The 15,701-nt window shown below is 42.0% G+C and overlaps 1 protein-coding gene and 1 long non-coding RNA gene across 2 annotated transcripts in view; one reads left to right on the top strand and one right to left on the bottom strand.

Annotated features, from left to right (window-relative positions):
* LOC122544536 (histone H1-like) overlaps positions 1–15,701 on the bottom strand; it is a 193,967-nt gene that overhangs the window by 41,405 nt on the left and 136,861 nt on the right.
* LOC122544653 lies at positions 845–4,912 on the top strand. Its single transcript, XR_006310412.1, has 2 exons — positions 845–968; positions 3,619–4,912. It is a non-coding gene; the product is annotated as an uncharacterized LOC122544653 (long non-coding RNA).

The raw sequence follows: 15,701 nt of genomic DNA, 5'->3' as shown, positions 1-15,701 counted from the left end.
TGGGCGGCACGGTGGCACAGTGGTTAGCACTGCTGCCTCACAGCGCTTGAGACCCGGGTTCAATTCCTGCCTCAGGCGACTGACTGTGTGGAGTTTGCACGTTCTCCCCGTGTCTGCGTGGGTTTCCTCCGGGTGCTCCGGTTTCCTCCCACAGTCCAAAAGATGTGCAGGGTCAGGTGAATTGGCCATACTAAATTGCCCGTAGTGTTAGGTAAGGGGTAAATGTAGGGGTATGGGTGGGTTTCGCTTCAGCGGGTCGGTGTGGACTTGTTGGGCCGAAGGGCCTGTTTCCACACTGTAATCTAATCTAATCTAATCTAATCTAATCCACTTGTAACTGGGCTCCAGGCTGAATATTTACCATAGTTATAGTCTTTTCCCCAATGTAGGGGTGTCCCAAACTCGTGGGCATAGGTTGAAGATGAGAGGGGAAAGATTAAAAAGGGATCTGAGAGGCAAATTTATCACATAGAGGGCAGTGAGTATATAGAATGAGCTGCCAGAGGAAATGGTAGAGGCAGGAACAATTACATTTTAAAAGACATTTGGAAAGGTACATGGATAAGAAAGGTGCACCAAATGCAGACAAATGGGATTAGTTCAGTTTGGGCAACCTTGTCAGCATGGGCGAGTTGGGCTGAAGGATCTGTTTCTGTGCTGCGTGACTCTATGAAAATGGATGAGAATAACAAACTTTGCCTGAAAGACAATCGGAATGTACAGGAGAAGCTGTGAATATATGGGGTCATTATACAGACCAATTTCTCTTGGCAAAGCACATAATTGGAACAAGTCAAAAACTGACCCTGACAAATGTTATTTCTTTGTACTCTGAACAGGATGTGGCCATCTCTGCCAAGGTGGGAAGTGGATGCAATTCCAAAATGTCCTTGAACCAATCGACTTGCTCAGCCAGAAGGCAATGAAGAGTTTGCAAAGGATTAGGAATCACGTGCAGAGCAGAGCGGGTAGGGAGTTCAGATTTCACTCCTTTAAGGACCATCGCAGACAGGAACAGGAGAAGGCCATTCGGCCTCTCAAGCCTGCTCATCATTCAATAGCATTGTGGCTGATGCACGATTCCTCACGCTCACTTTTCTGCACTTAACATGTAACCCTCAATTCCCTGACTGATCAAGAATCTATGTATCTATTCCAGCCTTCAACCTCTCCCTGTCCCCACACACAGCTCTCTGTGGCAAGGAGTTCCAATGACTCTCAACCCTCTGAAAGAAGAAACCCCTCGTCACCTAAGTCTTCAATTTTGAACCAGATGGTTGTTTAGTCCGGACAACAGTCATCATTAGAGTCTTAACTCCAGATCTGTTTTGTTTAAAATCGCATTCCAAATCCACCACCTGCCAAAGCAAGATTCAAATTCACATCTGCAGGACATACCCTGGGGAGCTGAAAACATAGGATTTTGCTTCCCCATTATTGCAGAAACTGAAAGTGAATCTCATCAAAATTGAGACCAGAATAAATTGCCCCACACCATTGAGCTAAACATTGATGTCGACAGAATCCATACAGTGTGGAAAAAGAGACCACTCAGCCCATCCAGTCTGTCCCAAGCCAGTGAAGAGGATCCCACGCAGTCCTGACCCTACCTCTGTAACCCTGCATTCACCATGGCCAATCCCCCTAACCTGCACATCATGGTATCCTACAGCGTGGAAGCAGGCATTTTGGCCCATCAGGTCCATATATTGACCCTCTGAATATCATCCGACCCAGACCCACCACTTCTCCAATCCCTGTAACCCTGCACTTCCCATCACTAAACCTCCTAGCGTGCATAACTCTCACACTATGGGCAACTTAGCAAGGCCAATCCATCTGAACTGCACATCTTTGGACTGTGGGAGGAAACCGGAGCAATCTGAGAAAACACATGCAGAGAAGGGGAGAATGTGCAAACTCCCAATAAACTGTCACCTGAGGCTGGAATTGTTCCTGGGTCCCTGGCATTGTGAGGCAACAATGGTAACCACTGTGCCACCCAATGTTTTTGCCACTGGCCATGCAGACGTTGGTTAGCTCAGTTGATTCTATAGTAGGCTTACAATGTACAATCACACTGACAGCATGCGTTCAATTGCTGCTCTGGTTGAGATTGCTGTGAGTGATCATTCCCTGTGCTTTCGATGTGGTGTCCCTCAGGTTAAACCATAAAACAGATGTTTGCTTTTTCTCCCCAACACCTCTTTCTCCCTCTCTCTAATGAGACAATGGTGACTTTATATTAACCGCCTGCTAAAAACATAACTGTGCTGATTAAAAATTAACTGCCCTCTTTTTCACTGCAAAATAACATATGTTTCCTCCCTGATGCACTATTGGAGTGAGCTGTAAATGAAAGAAAAGACACTTTACCTACGGTACGTATCTAAATGAAGTGGGAGAGGGTGCACAGGGAGAATTACCAGCATATTGCCTTGGGGGCTGGAGAGTTGTGATTGAGAGAGGTTGGACAGACTGGGGTTGTTGTCCTTACAGCAGAGTAGATTGAAAGAGAGGGATGTGTGAAATGATGAAGATAGGGGAGGCAGGAAGAAACTTTCCCCGCTTGATGGAGGTGGGGGAGGGGTATAGATTGAAGGTAAGGGCCAGGGGGTTTCAAGGGGATATGAGGAAAATCTTGTTCCCCCAGAGGGTAATGTGCAATCTGGAACTCACTGCCTGTAAGGGTGGGAGACGCAGAAACACTCATCACATTGAAGGAGGATTTAAATGTGCACTCGTGGCACAAGGCTATGGGGCCAAGTACTGGGGAAATGGGATAAGAGAATATCAAGGTGGTTGTTTGTGAGCAGCACAGACTCGATGGGCCTTTTTCTGGGCTGTAGACTTCTCAGAAACTATGACTAACTCACTTTGAGATGTGTATTCTACATCCAAGATACTATCTAGTGTGATTTTGTACATTTCATATTCAGAGATGAGGGTCTTGTCGTCGAAAAAGAGATTCAGCAGTTAAGGCCAATATGCTCTGGAGTTTAGGGGAATAAGGGAGAGCCAACTGAGGGATATAGGGTGGTAAAGGGGGCAGGATTGACAAAGGAGACAGAGGATGTTTCCTCAGGTGTGACCATTTTGAATGAGAGGGTCATTGTTTCAGGAGAAGGGGGTGGAACAGATTGAAACGAGAGATGTTGCGAAATTGCTTCTCTCCAAGGAAGAGGGGGTTGGAATCTCTGGGAGTTCACTTCCCAGTATGTGGGGGCATGTCGGGACACTGAATAAATTGAAGGAGGGGGCAGACAGATTATTAATCAGTGAGGGGTTAAAGGGAGTGGGGACAGGAAACTGTCGTGAGGCTGGGATGAGATCAGCTGCAGCTGTGTAGAATGGGGGAAGCAGGGTCCCCAGGGCTCCTAGCCTGTATGTTGTGTTGATCGTCCAGCTGCCTGAACAGTCTTTAGTGTGGCTGGCTCATAGTACGTGCTCAGAACTCTGGATCTGAGGGCCTAAACTGTGTGATGCATCACAGTCTGTTAGTCTCTTAGTAACCAAGACCATAAGATGTAGCAGGTATTCGGCCCATCAAGTCTGTTCCGCCATTCCATCACGGCTGATATGTTTGTTAACCCCATTTTCCTGCCTTCTCTCTAACAGTTGATCCTCCTGATCAAGTACCTATCTCTATCTTAAAGACATTATGACAGCTGTCTGCAGTAATGAGTTCCACAGATTCCCCACAGTCTGGCTGAAGAAATTGTGGATCTGCTCCATGTGGCGTCTAACCAAGGTTTTGTATAACTGCAGCAACTCTTCTCCATCCCTGTACTCCAGTCCTCTCGATGTAAAGGACAGCCTTCCATTAGCTTTCTTCAGGCAATGAATGTCAGAAATGAAAAGAAATACAGAAATGGTTGGAGAAACTCAGCAGGGACAGATATTATTTGCCACCTGGGGACTGTCTGACTGCTGTTGAAGACAACTTTCCATCTTTTCTTTTGACCCTTTAGTTTTGAGCTGTGCTGGAGCCGTGTACTCTTCAGTGAAGAACACAGGGATACAGGATGGCAACTATTATTTTGTTTAAAAACCTCAAGATCCTCGAACAAGGGGCGTACTTTGAGATGCAAAGGCTTTCCGTTTATCTGAGGGAGGCCATTGCAATGGGTGTGACTCAACTTGGAATTTGTAGGGTAGACCCTGGGATCCATCTGAGGAAGATAGAACTATATTGATTCTTAATGATTTTATTCCTTAGAGAGATATATATGGTCAGAGTCTTCCCTGATTGAGCCATTCCAAGTATCTCAGTCTCAAGTCAGGAGTGTGATGGAATGCTCCCCACTTGCCTGGATGGTTGCAGCTCCAACAATATTCGAAAAGCTCAACATCATTGACGCAAAAAGCAGTCCCCACTTAACTGGAACCACATCCACAAGCATCCACTCCCTCTACTACCAATGCTTACCAGCAGCAATACCAAGATGTACTGCGAAAATACACCAGAGATCCTCGGGCAACACCTTCAAAATCCATGACCACTTCCATCTAGAAGTACAAGTGCAGCAGATACATGGAAACACCCACCCTCTACAAGTTCCCTTTTGGGCCTCTCAGTGTTCTGACTTCGAAATATAACACTATTTCTTCAGAATCATTGGGTTAAAACCCTGGAATTCCCTCCCTCAGGGCAATGCGCTTCTATCCATAGCACATGCAGCGGTTCAAGAAAGCAGCTTATCCCTACCTTCTCAAGTAGGCAACTAGGGATAAGTTGGGCAATAAGTGCAGGGTCCAGTGAGTGATGCCCATGTGTCATAAGTGATTAATAATAAAAAAAATTGTAAATTACCCCAGGGCCTCCACTTTCCCTATGTGAGCTTGTTCTGGGAGGGTGTGCGCAAACTTTGTCGTGAATGTTGATGCAAAATACATATTCGATGTTATTTGAGTCACCTGGTTCATGAACTGCTTTGAAAATGTTGCTATATAGTCAAGAGCTAAGGTTTATATGACTGTTGGGTTGGGACTGCAATCTTAATTAACACTCCATATTTAATTTTGAGGCATTGTTTGCTGTTATTTTAACATTCTGATCTATAATCTTTTGGTTCACTTTGCTAATTGTTTTTTGATTATAGAGGACTCCAAAACAGATAGCAGTTTGGTGTACTCAGTTTCCACCATCTCAAACCAAGAAAGACTGGTAAAGAATATAATATATATACACTTTATAACATTTCTGGTTCAGTGAAAGTGGAGATTTTCTCTGGTTTATCTTAACCCTCAAATACCCAGCCACATTTAAACATCGCTAGTGTTTCTCTTGCTCATAGGATGGAGCAAAGGTCTGCCCAAGCTTTTCAAATCTTTTAACATTTGTATTTATTAATCATCGATCGGGTTTGCAATCATCTAAATCATAGAGATGTTCCATCTATGTCAACTAAATTAACAACAGGGCAATGTGAATTAGAAGAGGGAACGTTACACTGATGGCTAATTGCTTCATCTTGTTTTCAGGCGATACCTACATTTTAGGCCTTGGGACACTCTGCCTTTATTCCTGATGAAGGGCTTTTGCCCGAAACGTCGATTTTGCCTGTCCTCGGATGCTGCCTGAATTGCTTTGCTCTTCCAGCACCACTGATCCAGAATCTGTAGATTGCCCCAGTACAACAGCTTATTGTTTGAGAGTGGTCTCTTCTGGCCTTGGTCTTTGGGGGCAAGGAGCCATTCGCTCTGGGTCTAGCATCATTCACATGAGGAGCATTGCCATTTCATTGTCCTGAGTGTTTCTTTGATGACACAAAAATAGCTGGAAGGACAGGTAGTATTGAGGAAGGGGTGAGGCTGCAGAAGGATTTGGCTAGAAGAGTGTGCCACAAAATGGCAGAAGGAATACAATGTGGGAACATGGGAAGTTATGTACTTTAGTAGGAAGAATAGAGGCGTTGACTTTTCTAAATGGGGAAAAGGTTCGAAAATCTGCAGCACAAATTGACTTCGGAGTCCAGGTTCAGGATTCTTTTCAGGTTGACGGGCAGTTTCAGTTGGCAGTTAAGTAAATGGAATGTCAGTATTCATTTCAAGAGGTGTAGAATACAAGAGCAGGGATGTACTGCTGAGGCTGTATCAGGCTTTGGTCAGACCATATTTGGAACATTGTGAGCAGTTTTGGCCCCCCTATCTAAGGAAGGATGTGCTGAACGTGGAAGGAGTCCAGAGGATGTTCACAAGAAAAATTCCAGGGATGAAGAGCTTGTCATATGAGGAGAGGTTGAGGAATATGAGTCTGGACTCGATTGTGTTTAGAAGGGTGAGGGAGAAACTGGTTGAAACTTGGGAGAATACTGAGAGGCCCGGATAGAATGGACATAGAGAAGATGTTTCCACGAGTAGGAGAGACTAAGACCTGAAGGCACAGCCTCAGAGTGAAGGGAACTCCCTTTATAACTGAGATGAGGAGGAATTTCTTCAGCCAGACAGTGGGGAATCTGCGGAACTCTGGGTACCACACCTGAGGAAGGATAGATAGGCCTGGTAGTACAGCGTAAGTTTACAAGATTGATACCTGGGCTTCAGGGGTTCTGATCTTCTATGAAAAGCCCTGCATTCCTCTTGACCCTTCCCTCGGTATGTTAGAAAAAAAGCAAGGAATCAGTATATAGTTTTGTCAAGGAGTCCATGGAATTGGATCGTTACTATTTGAAGCAATGCAGAAAGAAAGAAAAAGCCAAAATTGGTAGGTTTGTCAAGCTGCTCAATTGACAGTTTGAATATTCTTCACTGAATGGTGGAAAAGAAAAGTCCTTTTGCTTTCCTACTCCCTACTATTGAGCAACACAACAGTAATGCACTAGATCCTGTCCAGATTAGTAAATAAAATAGAATTGGCCAATTCTCTTTCCTGTACAAGGAACACTGTAGTCGGTTAGCTGCAATGCAGTTGAAGTGTTCACTTATTTGCAAATGGATTCGGTTAATACTGATCATTAATCCATTGGTAAAATATGTCACTATGCAAAAATTGATAGCATCCTGAAAACCAAACCTTAATATCACTATTCCCAGTTACACTCCGCACTATAAAAGTTACAAAGGTCCATTGCTTTTCTCCCCTTGATTCTGAAGAAAAGCACAGTTTCTTTTCTGCTGCAATGTGTTGCTTGTTCACCTGTCCATGGATCCTATAGGCACTAAAAATAAAGAACATTGGCTGTAGACATTATCGAACTACATGTGCAGTCCCAGAGATTAACAGATATACAAACACATCCACTTTCACTGACAGGAGCTGACTCCAGTGGCAATGGGTAATACCTCATTCATGTCAAGTAGCAGAAGTTTGAACAATGAATTATACTTGCAGTTACTAAAAGTGGCATGTTTCAATTTAGATGGCACTGAAGCACTGTGAAACACAATAACCAAGAATAAGGAACACATTGATATCTAGTGTCAGAGAGTGAATGAATCCCATTCCCACACTGAGCCTGGTGCTGATGAACACACACTTCCTCCACACTCACTTTCTGGTTGAAGGCCTGAGTAATGCAGAAGCATTTCTGTATTGTTTTAATGTATGAAACACTGATTTATACAGCGTTAAATTCACCCCATAATGTGTGTCAGATCATGACATGCAAAATTGGAAACACAAGGAGACATACAGAATATGTCAGTGTGATATAGATCAGTGCCACTCCTTTCAAGTGATACAGATTGGCAGCATAACAGAAAACTCACTCTACCTCAGGCAGTTAATGGTGACAGGAAAGAAAATGAAATTTAGGCCCAGGTATTTCCAAACATGGACAATTATAAGTTGACACACCAAACCATTAATTGCTTCGGTTAGTGTTAGATGTTACATCTTACAGATTCCAGCAGCAACTGATAAAGACTACTGTGTACACAAAATGTTAAAAAACAGTCTGAACGCAATAAAATTCAGATTCATGGCAAAGATAACTATTGAACCAACATTCATCCCTCAATCACAAATGATTAGTGAATATTGATCGAGTTTATCCTACACTCAGACCAAACAAATACAACTGAACGTGAAAAGAAAATGAGATCCACAGTGGGCAGCACGGTGGCACAGTGGTTAGCACTGCTGCCTCACAATGCCAGAGACCCGGGTTCAATTCCCGCCTCAGGCGACTCACTGTGTGGAGTTTGCACGTTCTCCCTGTGTCTGCGTGGGTTTCCTCCGGGTGCTCCGGTTTCCTCCCACAGTCCAAAGATGTGCAGGTCAGGTGAATTGGCCATGCTAAATTGCCTGTAGTGTTAGGTAAGGGATAAATGTAGGGGTATGGGTGGGTTTCGCTTCGGCGGGTCGGTGTGGACTTGTTGGGCCGAAGGGCCTGTTTCCACACTGTAATGTAATCTAATCTAATCTACTCTTAGCTGACACTGTTGCCCACAGAACAAAACTGGCTCTATAGTTATTCAAAGACAGATAACTGCAGAAATAATCTCAAATTAGCATTTACTGGCAGTGAGTGGATAAAGTTCAGAATCCCAACAGTTAATAGAAACTAGTATGGAGAACAAGTGAAGAATAGAATGTCCCAGTATGGACACAATGGGTTGAATGGCTGTACCAATTCTGTGACTCTCATAAATCACAAAATGCAGAAGACATTCAGGCCCAATGATCACATCCGAAAATCTACTATCACAGAATCAATCACAGTCACAGAGAATTCTTCTTCCAAAATTTATTCACGGGATGATGGCATCACTGGCTAGGTCAGCATTTATTACCCATCCCTAACTGCCAGGGGGTAGTTATGTGTCAGCCACATTGTTGTGGGTCTGGAGATACACGTAGGCCAGACCGGTTAAGGATGGCAATTTCCTTCCTTTAAGGACATTAGTGAACCAGATGGGGTTTTCAGACAAACAACAATAGGTTCGTTGTCATTATTCAACTCTTAGAATATTATTGGCTGCCAGCGAATTACGCAACTTTGATACAGAAGAGTTGAATGTGACTGGTACTGATTGAGCAGTCACACAGTAGAAACTGACCAGGTTAGATCAATTCCTGATTCTCATGTGGACACAACAGAAACTGACAGGCGTAGACTGATAGCTGCTCTCGCATATTCATTCTGCAGAAGTTGAAAGGGAGAGCATGATACTTAAACATGCACCCCAAGCCACTGCCCCACACTTCCCATACACCCCAAGCCACTGTCCCACACTCCCCATACACCCCAAGCCACTGCCCCACACTCCTCACACTCTGCCAGGTACAGTCTGATAAATGCATTTGCACAATTATACACCAGACGCTGACATATACAGATTCATAACTACATCCTGAGATACACAGAGCAGAATACAACAGGGACAGATTGGTCAATCACACTCATGTGCACATGACAGGACATTTCAGAGGAAAACTGATAACTACATTCTCATTCACAAAGCAGAAACTGACAGGAACAAATTGATAAAATTCGCTGTTTCAAATCACTTAAATTGACGTGTACGGTTTGAAAATGACACATTCACAGGAGAAACTGATAGGTAGACATTAATAACAAGATAAATCACAGTTACATTTGAGGTCTCGTGACCCTTCCTCAGAACTGATTGTGTGCATTCTCCTAGCTGCTATGTGGCCTTCTCAATTCTGAGGAAACTGAATGTAGATTGTGTGTCCACTTTGCCAAAAACTTACATTCTGTCCAGAAAAAAAGTCACTGAGCTTCCAGTTGCCTGCCACTTCAACACACCATCCTGTTCCCTGGCCAAAATCTCTGTCTCAGGCTTGCTGCAGTGCTCCAGTGAAGCTCAGTGCAAGCTGGAAGAACAGCACCTCATTTTCTGCTTGGGATCTCGACAGCCTTCTGGTCTCAATATTGAGTTATACAACTTTAGGGCTACAGCTCTCCCGTGTCATTACCTGAAACCTCACACACCAGCCCTTGTTATCACTTAGTATGCTATTATACACCAACAGTCATTAACAATCTCTATTAACAGCTATTCATCCTCCTCATCTGACTGTGATCCACTCGTTTGTCTGTACAACTGTTCTTCCTCTCTTTGGATTCTATCTCCATAGCTGAAAATGTGTTGCTGGAAAAACGCAGCAGGTCAGGCAGCATCCAGGGAACTGGAGAATCGACGTTTCGGGCATAAGCCCTTCTTCAGCAACACATTTTCAGCTCTGATCTCCAGCATCTGCAGACCTCACTTTCTCCTCAAAGATTCTATTTCCATATGTCATTTACTCCTTACCCTTCAACACACACTATCTTCTACAGAAAAATGAATAATTTCTTGGCTACCATCAGTTCTCAGGAAGGGTTACTGGACTGGAAATTTTAACTCTGTTCAAACTCCACAGACTCTGTCAGACCTGCTGAGCTTTTCCAGCAATTTACTTTTGTATTTGACTTGCAGCATTTGCAGTTCTTTTGGTTTTTATTTCGAGATTAATAACTATATTTTCATATTCAGAGCAGAAACTACCAGGGATAATTGATAACCACATTCACATGCTCACAAGAGAAATTCTGTCATGCAAACATTGATAAATACACTCAGATTTACATTACAGAGCCAAACTGGGAAGGATTCTTAACTAAACTTAACTAAACCTTCTCAAAGCAAAAACTGGCAGGTTTAGATTGACAATTACCTAAACACATTCACCAAGCAGATTTCCTCAGGAGGCTAAGGAAATTCAGCATGTCCATAAAGACACTTCCAACTTTTTATAGATGCACCACAGAAAGCAACATATCTGGATGTGTCACAGCGTGGTATGGCTACTGTGCTGCCCAAGACTCCAAGGAACTACAGAGAGGTTTTGAATACAGCCCTGTCCATCACAGAAATCAACCATCCATCCAATGACCACATTTACACCTTTCCCGTCTTGGGAAAGCAAGCGACATAATCAAAAACCCATCCGACCTCGGTTATATTCTCCTCCACCCTCTTCTGTCAGGGAGAAGTTTGAATACACCATCCAACAGGTTCAAGAACAGCTTCCCTGCTGTCATCAGACTTTTGAATGGACCACTCAAATTTTAATGTTAATCTCTCTCTCTCTCTCTACACCTTCACTGCAGCATTAACACTGTATTCCGAATTCTGTTCTATTACCCTGATGCACTTTGTATGATATGATCTGCCTGTAAAGCGCACAGAACAATACTTTTCATTACAACTCGTGCATGTGACAATAACAAATCAGATCAAGTCAAATAAGTAACTACAGCCTCATTCATCTAGCAGAATCTGAGTTACATGTTGATAACTACAGTCACACAAACTGACAGGAAAAGATGAATAAATACACTCAAACACTGACATTACAGAGCCTGACAGGGAAAGATTGACAACTGAACTCTCACATTCACAAGACTGAAACTGATAGTGACAGATGAGAACTTAGCTCACACATTCACATTGCAGGGATAGATTGACAATTACACAAAACTATTCGGCGAGCAGAAACTGACAGCTACACATTGGTGACTATATTTATGTATTCACACAGAAGAGTCTGAAAGGTATAGATTGACAATTACACTCTTTCTTTGACAAGGAAGAAACTGACAGGTAGAGAATAATAACCATACTCCCGCATTCACATCGCTGAAACTGACAGATACAGTTTGATTAATACACCCATATTCACAGAGCAGAAGCTGATGTGTACTGATCATTAACTGTATTTGCATACTGCACTGCATATTGACCTGCACTCTCATATTAACATATTAGTATAACGACATGGTGGTAAATCCCTCTGCTAATTAAACCAAACACACGGAAAAGTTCACCTTGCCTAATAATCTGTTAAAATATTAGTGACAGAGGACTACTCAAATTCCACTATTTAACACTGAAAGTGAACATTAACAACAATTATTTGCAACTCTAAGCCTCCTTTCGCTTGAAGATTTGTTATCTACCTCCCAATGTGCTGATCCAATAAAGTCCCTATTAAATTTACAGCAACTTAATTTTCAAAACCAGTCAGTGGCTGTCATCCCCAGTGTCGATCTTCCTCTGTTTGTAGATCTCCCTGGGTCATCTTCGGTCTTCGGCTGCAAAGATGTTTCATATGAAAAGGGCACCTTTTATCAAGGGTGTTGTGAATAACAGTCTTTCAATGGCAGTTCATGCTTTTTCTGGCTAATTGTCCAAAATGCCTGTGTTTTTTTTTCTAATATCTGAAGCATTGGATCATTTTACTGGTTTGATGATGTCAAAACAGTAAAATACAAATTCAATTCTATTTTAGTAGCTTGAGGCATAATTTAAGTGGATTGGTTAAATACAAACTGTTATGAAAACAACTAAGGTATCTTGGTAACAGCCAAATGTTACAGCATTTCAATATTCCAGCATACTCTGACTGCTAGTCAGTCACATGATAGGTGCTTGCCAGCTTTCAGTCTCTCTTAAAGGTACAGTACATGCCTTCAACTTCATAACAATAGAAACAGATTATTTGATACCAGAGTATCATGATCAGCAAAACCTGGCATCAGTGTTTGGTATTTGCACTCTGATATTGATATAGCTAAAACTGACAGGTACAGATCAATATATACATTCACATAGAAGGAACTGAAGGTTTCAAATTGATTGCATTTTTATAGTCAGACAGCCGGAACTGACAGGTATAGATAGATAAGTAAACTCAAATCCAGACATGCACTTGCATCAGGTAGTCCCATTTGTGGCACTGTAGAGGTATTGGTTAAGATCAGGGTCTCAGTAAATTGGTTTCGATTTTTTTTTTTGTTACAATGACCAGGCAAAAAGCAGCCGAGGCCAAGTATAAAATCAGCTCTGTGGTTCTGTTGGAATTGCTGGCTTGAAAGAAAAACAGCCTAATGATTATTAAATAAATATTACATTACCTGAGTTTGACAGTATCAAACCTTTCAATGTTGAGTTTTAGGAGATATCTCTTCTCTCTTCCTTCAGACAAGTACTTGAAGAACCAAGAGAATGTAATATTATCTCGGTATGAAGCCAAGTGTGATCAGTTCCTTCTGACAAACAGCAGGTAAGTTACCATTCTCCAACTGAAGAACAGCCTTTCCGTAGTCACAGAGCAGTTTAAATTGAGCTCAATTTCCAGAGAGGAATTTTCAAACTAAGAATCAAATATTACCAAGCAATTACAATTTTTTTAAATCTCTCTCCATTCTCAATGCACACCACCCCAATTCCAATAAATTTTATCATTCACAGCCATAGAGTCACAGAGATGTACAATACAGAAATGGACCCTTCGGTCCGAATTATCTATGCCAACCAGATATCCTAAACTAACCTAGTCCCATTTGCCAGCACTTGGCCCATATCTCTCTTAAACCCATCCTATTCAAATACCCATCTAGATGCCTTTTAAATTTTGTAATTAACCCAGCCTTCACCACTTCCACTGGCAGCTCATTCCATACACACACCAGCTTACATGTGAAAAGGTTGCCCCTTAGCCAACCTCCAGTTTTCCAGCACCTCACCTGTGAGTATTGATGATACAAATATCTCCGCAAGGGGCCCAGCAATCACTTCCCTAGCTTTCCACAGAGTTCTCGAATGCACCTATCAGGTCCTGGGGAGTTACCACGTTTGCCTTTTAAGACATCCCACACCACCACCTCAGTAATATGGACATTTCTAAAGATGTCACCATCCATTTCCCCACATTCTGTATTCTTCATGTGCTTCTCCACAATAAACACTGATACAAGATAGTCATTTCTTATCTCTCTCATCTCCTGCGGTTCCACAGAAAGGCTACCTTGCAAATCTTTGAGGGGCCCCATTTTCATCCTAGTTATCCTTTTGTCCTTAATGTATTTCTAGAATTCCTTTGGATTCTTCTTATCCCTGTTTGCCAAAGATATCACATATCCTCTTTTTGCCTTCTTGATTTCCCTCTTAAGGAAATGCCAACTGCCTTTATACATTTCTAAGGATTCACACTATCTTTGCTGTCTATACCTGACATATGCTCCCTTCATCTTCATGACCAAAACTTCAATTTCTCTCATCATCCAGCATTATCTACGCCTACCAGGCTTTCCTTTCACCCTAAAAGGAATATACTCTCTGGATTCTCGTTATCTCATTTTTGAAAGCTTCTCATTTTCCAGTCATCTCTTTACCTGTGAACATTCCCTACCCCCACCATCAACATTTGAAAGTTCTTGCCAAATACTGTCAAGCCCATTGACATTGACACCATTTTAAAAGAGCGTTACTCTGAATTCTTGTCTGAAATGCACACTGGGGAATGACATTGAATCTATATTTAATATGAGATTTTTTAAAGTTAAAAGCAAGATGGGGAAAAAAATCAGGCTGTAACATAATTTCAAAAACCATACATAACATAGATGTTTAATGTAGACATAGAAGGAAACTAAACAAAAGTCACCAATTTATAGGATGAAACACCATTATTAAGTTTATTAGTGATTGGGCAGGACAGAAGTAATCCTTTGATGAACAGCTGTCACGTACAGACACATGACAATTAAATAATGTGAATTCCAAACACACATTCTGTGCCAAAGCCTGACAAATAAAACTGCAAATGACAGAATCCAGAAACAAAAGTCATAATTGCTGAAAAAACTCAGCACATCTGGCAACATCTGTTGAGAGAAAGCAGAGTTAAAGCTTTGTAACCAATGATTGTTGTTCAGAACTGAGTTTCTCCAGGAATTTCTGTCTTTGTTCCTGACAAATGGAGAATAATTACTACAGGCTACATAAACACACACAGAGCAACTGACAAATTCAGAATTAGTTTAAAATACTAATATCCTAAGTACAGACAATGACTAACAGTTATGGATTTTCATATAAACTGCAGGCAACAGAAAATGATACAATTGAGATGAATACCACTCTCACGTGGAGTCATTGTGGTCTGCAGCAGTCAGAAACATCCAGCTAACAATTCTACTCCCATTCAGACAGCGATCCATTTCCATCAATGTATCAGAGGAGCTGCCATTCCCACCTTGAGCACAACATCATTCTCCATTTTTCCAACTTGCAGGAACAGATTTTCTTTTTAACTCTACCTTCATCAAAAACACATCTCTGCCTTTGTTTCAAATGAAATTAAATTTTCTACATATAACCCTGCCCTCCTCTTGACCCTCGTTCTGAAGTCTGATGTAAAACACAAGAAAACTTGGTGCCATTTTTTCAAATACTCAATGTGATCACAATCCTGTTTTGAAACAGTGGAGTAGGAAAGATTTAGTAAGATAAGGCAGATAGGTAAAGCTGCTCAATTTTCTTTTCCGACAGGAGTTCAAGAGTTTCATTCTTCAACAAATTTACTTTGACCATTTCAATTTCCTCCACTGCACAAGAGAAAATCAAAGTCCTTCTACCTTCCTCCTCCCCCGATAGAGCCACACAAGTGTCCCAGTGATGGTAGTCACCATCATAATACAGAGCAGGGTGATGAACACCTACCTTTACTTCAGCAGTGTTCAAATAGTTATATCACTGTGCACTGAGAACACTTACTGGTAATGACCTTGATTATGAGGGACAATGAGCTGAGGAGTGGCGGATGGAGTTTAGTTCAGATACATGAGGTTTTACATTTTGATAAAGCAAACCAGGGCAGGACTCATACACTTAGTGCTGGGGCCTTGGCGAGTGTTGCTGAACAAAGAAACCTTGGGGTGCAGCTGCATATTTCCTTGAAAGTA

The sequence above is a fragment of the Chiloscyllium plagiosum genome, chromosome 50 (genome assembly GCF_004010195.1).
Source record: "Chiloscyllium plagiosum isolate BGI_BamShark_2017 chromosome 50, ASM401019v2, whole genome shotgun sequence".
In the NCBI taxonomy this organism is placed as follows: Eukaryota; Metazoa; Chordata; class Chondrichthyes; order Orectolobiformes; family Hemiscylliidae; genus Chiloscyllium; species Chiloscyllium plagiosum.
The sequence above is the reverse complement of the archived record's forward strand: the minus strand, read 5'-3'. Positions and strand labels throughout refer to the sequence as shown.